Raw genomic sequence first — 13,335 nt, 5'->3', positions numbered from 1 at the left:
GGCTCCTAAGAGAGATCACTTCAAAAGAGTGAAAAATCGGTGGCATGTTACTAGTGGTTTTTCCCAAATTGGGTTTCTAAATTAAATCTTGGTGTCATACTTGTGTGGATGTCATTTGAGATGTTTTACTATTAATGTTTTCATTCTGCAAATTTGATAATTATTAGGAAAATGGACTGCAAGTTTATGTTATTGATTGTTTTCTATAGAGACTAAGCAGTTGAATGTTTAGATGTGAAGTGATTAAAAGTTCAATTGGTACATCAAGACCTTGGATAACTAATTCACACCCCCTCCCTCTCAGTTATTATAAATCATTCTAACATAATCATCTCCTTAAATTACCCCTCAATCATCAAAACATTCATTAAGTTGACAAAAAAATGTTTAGCTTAGTGTTTGTGCAATTCCAAAACAAACAATGCAAAACTAGCTTGCTTGTCACATGAACACTCTATCACTAGGTCATAACTAATCTTCATGTTGTCCCTCAACATCTATATGCTTGGCACATATTGTATGACTCAGCATGAATTGACTCTGTATAGCTCGGCTTATAGTGTCTTTTGTCTCACTGAGCATGTATAGGAGTACTCAATGACCATAGACTTGCTCAATAATAACAATTTCTCAATTTTGGTTTGCAACTTTCTATGATTTCTCGCTCCTTTGGTTTTTGAATTTTGATGAGTGGGAATGGCTCCCCAGGGGCTGGCCCAAGTCCCAAAATCTTGCCCAGGCTTCAAACTCATTTTGACCTCATCTGGCACTACCTAGGAGAGTGTAGATCTTGATAGTCCTTCATGTGGGGTTTTAGTGGAGTCAACAGTGGCCTTTGTGGAATGTTAGGAGGATAAAATGAGTCCTACAGTGGCTCAAGGATGGAAGGATGTTGTCCTTGGAGAGAAGATGACTCATGTGCCACTGGAAGCACCCAAGGTGATTAGTGGAGATGAGGGAGTGGGAATTGTTGTCCTGGATAGCTTGGTTATCAATTTGTTTGCCAACCTAGAACTTTGCCTGATTGGTAGGTTTGTGACCTTTCACCCATCGATTGAGGTGGTTAGGAAGTGGGTAAGTTAGAGATGGAAGTTAAAGGGGAGTGTGACTATTTTGGAAATGTTAGGTGGTCTTTTCTACTTTAAATTCATGGCAACTAAAGACATGACAATGGTTCTGGTGGGGTCTTGGTCCTATGGGAAGCATAGTCTCACGGTAGCCAAACGACACCCTACCCTAGATGCAATGAAAGAGTTGAATAGGATGGCTTTGGTTTGGGTTAGGCTCATAAGACTCCCCTTGGAGTTTTGGGATGAGAGGATCCTGAAATATATTGGGAACTCCTTTGGACATTATGTTGTGGCAGGCACAATTACCTTACAGAAGTCTAGGCTAGTGTTTGCAAGATTTAGTGTGAATGTTGCGGTTGGTACTTCTTTACCTAAGTCCATTGTTTTGAGATCAAAGTGGGGTAAGAAAGTGCAACCCATTATCTATGAAAATGTGGGGCTTTTCTACCAGAACAGCTCATTGTTTGGACACTTGTTTATTGATTGCAATAAGAACAATAAGTCAGCTGAGAAGGGGATGTTAGTAGAGGAGAAGGAAGTTGCACCTGTTTCTTTAGAACCTAGAGAGGAGGAAGTTGTCTCTTTGGATAAAGGAGAAGGAGATTTGGAGGGGATGGTGAAGATGGTTCCTTCACCTAGGAAGGGGCTAGAAGAGGAGGCCACTACCCACCAAGGAGAGGTGGAGATTAATATGACAGAGGCTTTTGAGAAGCCTTGTGAACTGAGTGGGCCTTCTGGGGGGGTTAGAGGAAGGTGAGATAGAGGATTTCAATGGAGATGAGACTTTCCCCTTTTTGTAAGGCATAGTGGACCTCCTTAGCACTCCTTCAAGAAACATGGTGATTGAGGAGGTATATATGGGGGTATGGAGTATAAAAGTAAAGTTCCAGAGAAAGGAAAAGGGAAAGACTTAGAAGGTGTAGAGGTAGCTAGAGTACTTTGTTGGAGTGAAGATGTTCCCCCAGATTCTAAGAGGGTGGAATTGTTGGGGACGCTGGAGGATGTTGAGGGGAAATGACAAATACAAAGAAGGCAGACAAGAGTATCAAAGAAAACTGAGGTGGAGATAGAGTTGAAGATGGACGTGGGGAAATCTAGGAAACAGAGCAGAAGAACGAAGCAGATGGCAAGGGAGTGGCTAGTGGTAGGAAGCCTACCTTGGAGTCTTTGAAAAAAGGTAGAAAATGATCATTCTATCATGAAATATGAGGGGGTTGAATTGCCCTCAAAAATAGTTTTCTCTCAAGCATCAACTATCTAACATGAAAATTGATATCCTTTTGATCCAGGAAGTTAAAATGATCATGTCTAACCTTGAATGTATTGCTAGTTATATTTGGACAGGTGCTAATTTTTGTTATAGTGAAGTAGAGGGAGAGTCAGGAGGTGTGGCCACTTTGTAGAACCCAAGTGCAAGTAAATGAAGTTTCATACATTGTTTCTAAAAAACTATCTTATTACTAAACATAGGAAAGATGACATGATCTGGAACATTATTAATGTGTATGCCCCAAACTCAAGACAAGGAAGAAGCTATCTCTGGGAGGAGCTATCTATCTTCCTCTCTCATAATAAAAATACCTTCTGTATGGGAGATGTTAACTCCCCACTATACCCCTTGGAGAAGGTTGGAGGAATGGTGGATTTTAATGAAAGTATGAAGGACTTGGCTAAATTCATCAATAAAAATGATTTAATAGATATGGAGATGTGTGGAGTGAAGTTTACTTGGTCAAACAACAGGAAGGGAGTTGACCTTATCCAAGTCAAACTTGATAGACTTTTGGTCCTAGCTGTCTGAGAGGGTCTGACTTCCTCCTCTCTCACAGGATTACCTAGGATGGTCTCAGATCATGCTCCCATCCTTTTTAATTGGAAATAAGTGTCTCAGGGGGGGCCAAGACCTTTTAGATATGAAATAATGTGGCAATCTCATCCTGACTTTAGTGCTTGGGTGGGGATTAATGTGGAAGGAACTACAATGTATAGACTCTCTACTAAACTAGAAAATATTAGAAGGAATGTTCAACCTTGGTAGAAATGTTTCTTTGCAGATATCTTTAAGACTAAGTCAGAGGTGAAAAGGAAGTTAGAGGCTCTAGAAAGTTATGGTGGTGGGAGGGGGGGGGGCTTAGCCTCTGAAGAAATCATTCTAGAATAGGATAACTATAGGAAGGTTTGGAAAGATATGATGATCAAATAGGAGACCTTCTAGAAGCAAAGATCAAGGGTTTTATGGCTCAAGCTGGGGGATAGGAATACTTCTTTTTTTCATAGGTCAACATCCATCCATAAAAGGAGAAACACTATTGATGCTGTCAAAGATGATAATAACATGAAGCTCACTAAAACTTAAGAGATAGGTAGTTGGGATACTATTTACTTTAAGAACTCTTATAAAGAGGAGCATAGAAATATCAAGGAGGAGGACAGATAATGGCTAATTAATTCCATACCCACATTAATCTTGGTGGAGGAGAATGCAGAACTAACATAGTTGGTCACTGAGGAGGAAGTTCATGGAGCTATCTTCTCTATGAAAGCCAATAAATCCTTGGTCCCTAATGGTTTCCCCCTAGTTTTCTTCCAACACTTTTAGGAAATGGTTAAACTCAATCTGCTTTGGGCTACCCGTGACTTTTTCTGAATTGGGAGGCTTCTCAAGCAATTCAAAAAAATGTTTATTGCCTTGATCCCTAAGGTCAAAGATGTGGGGGCCCTCTCTGATTTCAAGTTGATTAGCCTTTGTAACACCACTTAAAAGATCATTTCTAAAATTATGGTGAACAAATTAAAATCGCTGCTACATAAATTTATTGGGAAAACCTAGAATGGGTTTATTTTGGGGCATCAAATCCTGGATGTGGCCATAACCACTTATGAGGTGCTTCACTCTATAGAGAAGAGCGATAATCCGGGTATGGCTTTGAAACTTGATATCTCTAAAGCTTATGATAGGATCAACTGGACCTTCTTGTATGAAGTTATGGTTAAAATTGGTTTTAGTCAAAAGGTTATAAGGATGGTTAAATTAATGATAAAACTATTAATTATTCAGTGTTGATCAATGGTTTGCCTTGGGGGAACTTTGGAGGGGAGAGGGGACTAAGACAGGGAGACCCTACCTCTCCTTGTTTATTATGGTGGCGAAAGTGTTGGGAAGGGATTTCTTGAGAGAGATGGAAGGGGGGGAGATCAAAAGTATTAAGCTTGCTTCCATGCTTCCGTTGGAGGTGATACAACAGTTTGCGAATGACACTTTTCTAAGCAGAGAATAATTTGTGGGCAAAGCTAGGGCCTAGAAATTTGTTCTAGAGGTGATAGAAAATTAATTTGGATAAAAGTAAGGTGTTCTTCTTCAACACTCTTCCAGATATTAAACAGAGGATCTTAAATATTTTAAGATGTAATACTGCCTTACTCCTCGATACATATTTGGGCCTTCCTTTGACTATGAAAGATGTAAGTAATAAATTTTGGAATACCATCCTAGAAACAATGGAAAAGAAATTGATCGGGTGGAAAGGTAAAACCTTGAGTAGTGTGAGTAAGCTTCAGCTTCTGATTTCATCCCTTCAAGGCCTTCCTTTCTACTTCCTATCACTGTTCAAAATCACTCAGTGTATGGCAGATAAATTGGAGAAAATCCAATGAAATTTCCTTTGGTCGGGAGGAAGTGAGAAGAATAGGTTAAGCTCAGTTAGTTGGGACACCATTTGTAAACCTAAGAGTAGAGGAGGCTTGGGAGTTAGAAGGATAGTTGATTTGAATAATGTGCTCCTCACAAAGGTGGGGTGGTATTTGATCAAGGAGGAGTCAAATTGGTGTCAAATTTGGAAAGCCAAGTATCTAGTAAATTTGAATTTCTCTCATTGCATTTAGAGAAACGATCTTCCTATGGGATCTAAGGTTTGGGGTAATATATTGAGAAACATAAGTCTTTTGAGTGGTGTGAGGTGGTTGGTGGGTGATGGAAATTAGATTAATTTTTGGTAGGATATACAGCTTGCTAAAAAACATCTTACAAGAACGAAGTATGGGTCCCTTTCGAACCACCTACAGGAGCAGGTGGGGAATATGGTTGCTAATTTTATTGGCCCAAGGAGGAAGTGGAAAAAGGTTGAAATGCAACAGAACACCTTCGATGGTGGGGAGTTGATTGAAGACCTAAATGACTTGCTTGAAGGGTATAGAATACTAGGAGTGAACCAGAATGATACTTTTATTTGGAAGGTTACCTCAACAGGGGAGTCTTCTATCAGATTTGCTTACAAATTAATGTTTGATAAAGCCTTAGAGCCTAATTATTGGGGGAATATATGGTTTAACCATTTAATCCCAAAGAATAATATTTTCTGGTGGACCACCATTCATGGAAAAATCCTCACTATTGATAATCTCATGAAAAGGGGATTTCAATTATCCAATAGATGCTATTTATGTAAGAAAGTGGAGGAGAATATTACCCATATGTTCCTTGATTGTAATTATGCTTCTAATGTTTGGGGGAGGCTATTATAGAAACTAGATTTGATTTGGATGTTTAATAAGGGAATTGAGCAATTTGTTGAGAGTTGGTAAGGCCCTTTTACCCACCCCCTCCTTGTCTGTATGTGGAAGGTAATGCCCCCCATGCCTGTTGGGGTATTCAGAAGGAGAGAAATAATAGGGCATTTAAGAATGAAGAGATAAGTGAGGAGGTTGTTGCAGACAAGATCTACAAATATTTGGTCGAGAATATGAAGTGTTGCAGGTGGAGGAAACCAGTGATTCTCCCTAATTAGCTGGAAATTAGGATTTCCAAGTGCTAGAGTTTGGAAGAGGGGGTCATGGAGACTAATAATTCCAATCTAATGGAAAGGAAAAGGACATGACGGAAACCCCTGAGAGAGAATTGGGTTAAGCTCAACTTTGATGGTGCTGCTACAAAGGAGGGATCGACTAGTGGAGGTATAGTCAGAGAGAGTGAAGGTAGGATGCTCTTGTCCTATACCATACATTTGGGGAAAGTGTCCAACAATATTGCAGAAGCTATGGCTCTATTATGGGGTCTAAAAATGGTGATTAGCATTGTAGGGGAAAACGTGGAGATTGAAGGTGACTAGAAAATTATTATTGAGATTGTAAAAGGCATCATGAAGGAAGGGTGGTAATTAAACATATTGTAGAAGACATTAGATACTTATTAATTATTTTAAAAAGATTTGAATTGCATCATTTTTTTGGGAGGGAAATGGGGTGGTTGATGGAATGGTGGCTTTAGGTCTAAATGTGAAGGACCTATGATGTTGATGGGAATTTAATGCCTTGCCAAACTTGGTAAGAGATTTAGTGAATAAAGAAATTAAGCATGACAAAGTCTAGCTGGAGGATCCTTTTAAATTATAGTGACTTGTTGCTGAGCAGGCAGATGGGATAAAGTCATCATGGACAAATGGTAAGGAGTGGTGGAAAAGGTACTTGTGATAATAATTTTGCATGGTTCAAAAAGGAAAGAATATCGAAGTTTGAGATGAGCAAATTTTTAATGATTTTTTTGTGCATGTCCTCATACATCGCGATGAGAAAAAGTTCAAATTTTAAATGGTTTGGGTGTATTGGGAATGATGGAAAAGATTGGAGTAGGGATAGAGGTAGTCAACACATGATATTTATGTCTAGATGGGACACAACTATTATTAACAATAAAGGCCTTTATGTATGCTTAAGGTCCATTATTTTTTCACCTAAGTGTGACTGCATTCTAAGTAATTGCCTCTGGGTTTGGGAGAAGGAGAGAGTTTTAGGGAAAATTGTAGAGATGGGGGTGATCTTTTGCGAATTGAGCCTTCTATGATAGAGGAGAGTGCTAGGAAGCCACTGGTTTGGTACATGCTAAAGGAGGAAGGATTCATCCTATTTATGGAGGCATTGAATGAGTACGATGAGAATTGTTCCCTACAGTTTGTCAATTCTTGGGAGGATCGAAGAGTCATGATCAATGGTATCTCATTTCATATCTCGGAGGAAGTCATCTCTCTGGCGACGAGACTTGCTATCAGGGGAAGGAAATGGAAAAAAGTGACAAGGTTGGTTGATGAAGTGAGTTTGAATCACTTCTTCCTGGAAGGGGAGGAACCTATTTGACATAGAGGAGGGTTTATGAGGGAGAAGCTCCTGAAGCCTTGGAATGAAGTTTGTCTGATGTCGATGAAGTACTTCACTCTAGAAGGAAGGTATGGTGTCTATTATTATTATCATTTCCCTCTTCTAAACCATTTTTGCCACCATGATTTTATTTCCATTATGTTCTTTTTGTTACATGATTTAGTTGATACGGTTGTTGATGTTAAGGAAAAAATGAGGAAGGGAGTTAACTATACCATTCTACATCAAGGGTTGATGTTCTGTCTCTATCAATTCCTCCTTTCTTTGCCCCCCACTAGGATTGTTGAGCTTGATATCCTTGCTCCCCCCAATCCCTATCCCCAACAAATCCCCCTAAGGATCATGGGCCCTAGAGCCCCTCCCCCACAACCTTCACCTAGTGGGTCCCTTGTTGAGTCGAAGCTCTTCCGCCAGGTAAAAAAAGGAAGTCTAAAAAAGGTAAAGAGAAGGAATCAAAGGAATTGGAGGACAGGGGGAGAGGTGGTAGGAGGAGGTCGGGGAGGATTGCGAAATCCAATGCTAAAAGGAAGCAGAGATCTGGGGCCTTGCAGGAGGATGATTCAGATTCAGAGGAGATGGGCCACCCTAAACAAAGGATTAAATAGAAGGCTTTGAATTTTGGTGGGAATAATATGGAGGAGGAAGAGGAGGTTTTTGATTCTTCAAGGTCTAGCTTGGGAGATGTGATTAAAGGGAGGAAAGAGATGACGCATGTTTTAGCCACCATGGGGTTGGGATGTGTGGACCTAACTTGGGACCAGTTAACTACTATTATGGATAGAGTTCCCTTCCCTATTACAATATCCTCTCCTGTATAGGTTTCTTCCAAAGATAATGTTATAACCTAACCCCTCGATTATGGAGGACGTCACTAAGGAGTAGGTGGATGACTACCATTGTGGCAAGTAGGAGGTCACTAAGGAGGTCTAGAAGATGGCTGACAATGAGCTGTAGGAGAGAATCTGTGCCCTAGAGGAAAAAATGTGTCTCTTGACTAAATTTATTGTCAAGGTGATGCATGTTGCTGCTACCACGTTACATCTGCTAAAGGACCAAGAGGGTGATCTGACCAACGAGGACTTTAGGATGATGTCCGACTTCCTTGCAAAAGACTCGGCTAAAATCCTCCTAGGGGGGAAGGATGCCAAGAAGCCTTAGGGCCCTTTCCTCTCGGCTCTTTATGTTTTTTTTTTTTTTTCCTATTGGTTATTGAACTTTTTCGGGTTTAAGGTGGTAGTGCCTTTGTTTTTATGCTTTCTTAATTTTATTAGTTCTAGTACATGCAGTAGTTGTGTAATGCCTGTTGATACTTTTATTGTTGTGCTTCCGAACAATGTTTTTGTTTTAAAAGTGGTAGGGGATAATTTTGGTTGGTGGTAATCTGCTGGTGGTTCACCAGTTTGTCTGTTTTATGGGCCAGCCCCCTTGTTTTGGTTTTTTTTAATTCAAAAACAATTTCTCAGTTTTAACTAAAATATGAACAAGTCTAATACACATAGCTCGAACTTAGTAGGATGACTTAGTCACAATTATGACCGACCAACTCTGTCAAATAAATGACTAAGTGTTTGATACTAATAGACAACACACCTTAGGGATCAACACAAGTTACGCAACTGATAAAGTTGTAGAATAAAATCTCTCTAAAATATTAAGACAAATCATATTCACAAACAAATCTATGGTCATGAATCCATCTTAAACATTCAAACGTGTAGTCTAACAAGACAAAGATCTAATGAAATTACTTGAATACTCAAACAATAAATATACTAAAATATTCTCTCTTTCATTTTTACATTCATCAAACAAAAAATATTTATTTTCTAATTATATTCCCACATTTAATTATAATCAATTGTCAATATTATAATTCACAAATATTAGTCAAAGACAATTATGTTTATATAAACAATCCATAAACTTTTAAAAAAGATTCCTCTTTAATATAAAAACATTCAAAAAAAATTAAAATTATATATAAAAATAATAAATAGTAATACGCATAGATATTTATTTAGTTTAAAACCTACTTTTGTAACAACCACGTTGCCTTGTCAATAAAGCTCTAGTATTATATTTATTTCTTTATCCTTAACTAAATCAATATACTGTAATCTTCTAACATCCAACCAACTTATCCACCTTCTAATCAAGTTTCCTCTCAATCAAAATATTTTAGTAAAAAAAAGTTTAAAAAATCATTATATTATTGAGTTAAAAACAAAATTGGGAAGCTTGCATTTTAAGGCACCACGACCTTAACTATAATGTGAATAGAGTGAAATCACTATCATCACACACAAAATGTGGGAAAAGAAGGACAAATGAGAAATTGAAATTTAATGACAGAAATTGAAATTTAATGACAGAAATTGAAATTTAATGACACCGTCTCTCCACTATTAAGATGATGATGTTTTGAAAGGCCACATGTATTAATCACCTTCAATAGCCGGTCTAGATTATTTATCCATGGCTTTCCTTACTCCTTTCCCATCTATGCCTCGAAAATATCAAAGCATTTAAGTGGCTATTAAAGCCTTGCCTTTTTTCTTTAGTGACTATAACGCGGAATGAGGTGAGCTCATACTTCATTTAGAAAAAGTGGGGTCAAATATCTATCATTGAATTTTTGGAGATGAGTCACAAGACTTAAAGGTTTTAAAATAATGTTATAAATCATTAAATTATTAATAATTTGTACCCATACAATTATAATGCCAAATTAGAAAGAAAGTGCTTATGTTTTTTATTGTCAAATAATAATAAAAAAATATATGAAGTGGATAGAATTGGGATTTTGATTTAGGACAGCCACATCCAAACATCTTATGAAGTTTGGAATAAATAATAATACTAAATAATGCCCCCAACACATGTTCTATGGTGTCTTTAATTAATATTTAGATATATATCTATGGATATTTATTATTATTTAATATGGATATTAAGTTTAGTTAAATGAAGGGATAAATACATGTATTAGAGTTGAATTTATTTGAATATAAATTGCTTCTTATATCTTGGACTTATAGTTGTAGTATTCACATTTTTTATTCTAACTTCTAACATTTTATATTAAGAATAAACAAGGTAGTATTCAATATTTACAAGGACTCTTGTGATCTTTCTAGGAAGACATTTTACAAACATTTAATAGAATGAGAGCACACGATGGAATTACAAAATCTATTAAGAATTTTAAAAAAAATAGTGATAAAGATTAAGATCACCAAAATTTATATTAATAGTAATAAAAATGAGATTTAAAGTATGTTTGTAGAGAGTCAAAATATGACTCCAAGCCTTATGCCCAACATTGTAAAGAAGACTAAACAATTAGAACTATCATGTTATCATCAACCTTATTCACATATCTATATTGCATTTACAACATACAAATGAATATGCAGCCGAGCCAAACCCTACATACAAATTGGCCCTATTTTGATCTACTAATGTCCAAGAGCCTAAATACAAAAAATGTGTCAAGAGACAAAAACATACAATTATCTATCAAACTATACACCTGACATGTTTGTTATTGTTTAATGCATTGATAAAAGAGTGGTTACTTTATAGCCATTATTCTTCCTTTATCACCTCTCACAACTAACACCTTAGTTGCTTTGTCTTGACACATTTTCTTGTTCAATGTTCTATAGTCCATCAACTCCAAGCTCATATACCTCATCTTCATCATTGGCATCAATTCCACATTCTTGTGTATATTTGTGGTCTAGTCACCACCTTCATTTTCTTTAATTCCTAAGAGCTTCAATAGAAAAACCTCATTACATTTGATGATTGATTTTCTAACTTCAAAATAATTTGCATCCTCAGTTATCAACACAAGCATTCCTGGCATTGTCTTCTCATTGTTTGATTATATAGTAATCCTTAGGGTATGGAATTGTCAATTATTCATCTATATTATTCATAACAAGTCTAATTATATGTGAGATTCTTCTTTGAACACTTTTTTGGATAGCTACTTCATACCCTCTTTGGACTCTTCTATATGCATGATTGTTATCAAAAACATAGTAGGAATGTCCATATTCACCCTATATTTATGATCAATGTAGAAATTTCTCCTCATAATTTAATCCTCTTCACATATCGAGTAACCAACCCATGGGAATAATTTATAATTATCTTTATTTATCTCTCCTTAACCTTCCACATGAAAGAGATTGAACTCTTGCTAGAAAGAAGACAAATGGGGGAATCCATGGGATCTATACTCATAGAAGAGGGCGAAAGAAATACTAGACAAAGTGCATTTGAGGCTATATTATTTGGTCTATATATAGAAAAAAGCATGAATATTGGCCTAATATCTAGGCAATCGAGCCAATAAGTGCATCGTCATGTTTCTTCAATTTGTTTTATCCTACCTTTATTTCATCTAGCTTCACTTATATATAGGTTGGCATCTAATTGTTGCCTAGTAATTCTCTACCAACCTCAACTAAATGAGATCAAAATTAAACCAAAGTAATGTAATTGTATGTTTAGTCCAAGCTTGTCCACCTCAATTAACACATACTTTATTTATTTGATTAGCCCCTACTAGATATTTAATCTAAAGCTTGTAGTCATACATAATACTGATGAAAATCTTAAATTGTTCACCAAATCATTCATTTTCATTTTAATCCATCAAAAGCTTAGTGCGACCTACGAAAAACTATGAAGAATTTAAATCATGCCTCTACATAGGATATGATTCATTCCCAACCTCCAACTCAACTCCTTTATCCATCTTGTCACACAACTTTCATCCTTCAACTCTTGTTGTTCTAAAGGGCCCAATTTTCCAAAGATGAAACCATCAATAATTGGGTTAGCTAGCTTGTCCACAACCATATTGGCTTCTAAAAGCATATGCTTGATGATAAATTCATCAAAGAACTCTTAAAGTTATAGAGTCCAATCCAATAAAGAGCACAATCTCCAATTTGGGTTTTATATTAGTCATAATTGCATTGACAACAATTGTTGAGTCACCTTTACTTTCAATACTCTCAATTTCCAATCTCTACATAATAAGACAATCCCATTCAAATCCTTTAATTCAGCTATATGTTTAGTATCCTTTTCAAATGGACCTATAAATATTTATACTATGAAGCCATCTCAAGATGAATAATCTCTCAATCTTTTAAATTCCCTAGATCTACATGAGATGAACCATCGAAGTTCATTTTGAACCAACCAAATTGAGCGGGCTTCTAAGAACAAGTTTTCTTTTCCCTCCTACTTCTATCCCCACCCATGCCAAAGAAGGGGGGAATATTTAAACCACAACAACCTTTCTTGATTTTTCCAAGCGCATTGATTTTTTTTCTATTGACTACCACCATAATGGTAGTCTCTACTTTGTTTAACAATATCTCCTTGACCATGTCCTTACCTTGAAAAATCTTCTTATTCATCTTTTTCTATAATTCCAATTGTAGTAGTAGTAGTAGTAGTAGTAGTAGTAGTAGTAGTAATAATAATAATAATAATAATAGCCTACTTATCCAAAGATATTCATAGAGATCTTTCTTTCCTCCTTGTGGCTAGAATTTGAAGCCAATATGTCATTAGGAAGATAAAACACCCCACCCAATCTAGTAAAAAACCATCCCTAACATAAACTATTGAATAAGGGAAATTTAGAAATGAGTGATCAAATTAAAACCTCTATATTTTCCATAATGTACACCTTGAGTGGCCCTTAAATCCCATTTTTATAAACCATTGTTTTGATGAGTTTTCTTCCTTTTCGTCTTGCCCATGAAAAAACACGTGCCTTGGGAAAATACAACTAGATACATCATAGCTCTAATGGGAGTTTTTTCTTGTGCACATTCATCTTTAGATTGATGTTATTGTAACCCTATTAAACCCTTGGTATTTGGTCTTTGGTTGTTGTCATTGATGTCAATAATGAGCATATGGTATGGCTAAGATCATGTAATTATCTTATTTTATGTCCTTCAATATTATTCAAAATATATTCAAGACAAATAAGTTTTATACAATTAACACTTAATGTTCACATTGTTTTTGAAAACGGGTATAAAAAAATAGTTTTGGTCTATAAGAAAGTTGACAGGCTTTT

This window comes from Cupressus sempervirens, chromosome 4, assembly GCF_028749045.1.
Source record: "Cupressus sempervirens isolate cs-2001-9-10 chromosome 4, ASM2874904v1, whole genome shotgun sequence".
Taxonomy (NCBI): Eukaryota; Viridiplantae; Streptophyta; class Pinopsida; order Cupressales; family Cupressaceae; genus Cupressus; species Cupressus sempervirens.
The sequence above is the reverse complement of the archived record's forward strand: the minus strand, read 5'-3'. Positions refer to the sequence as shown.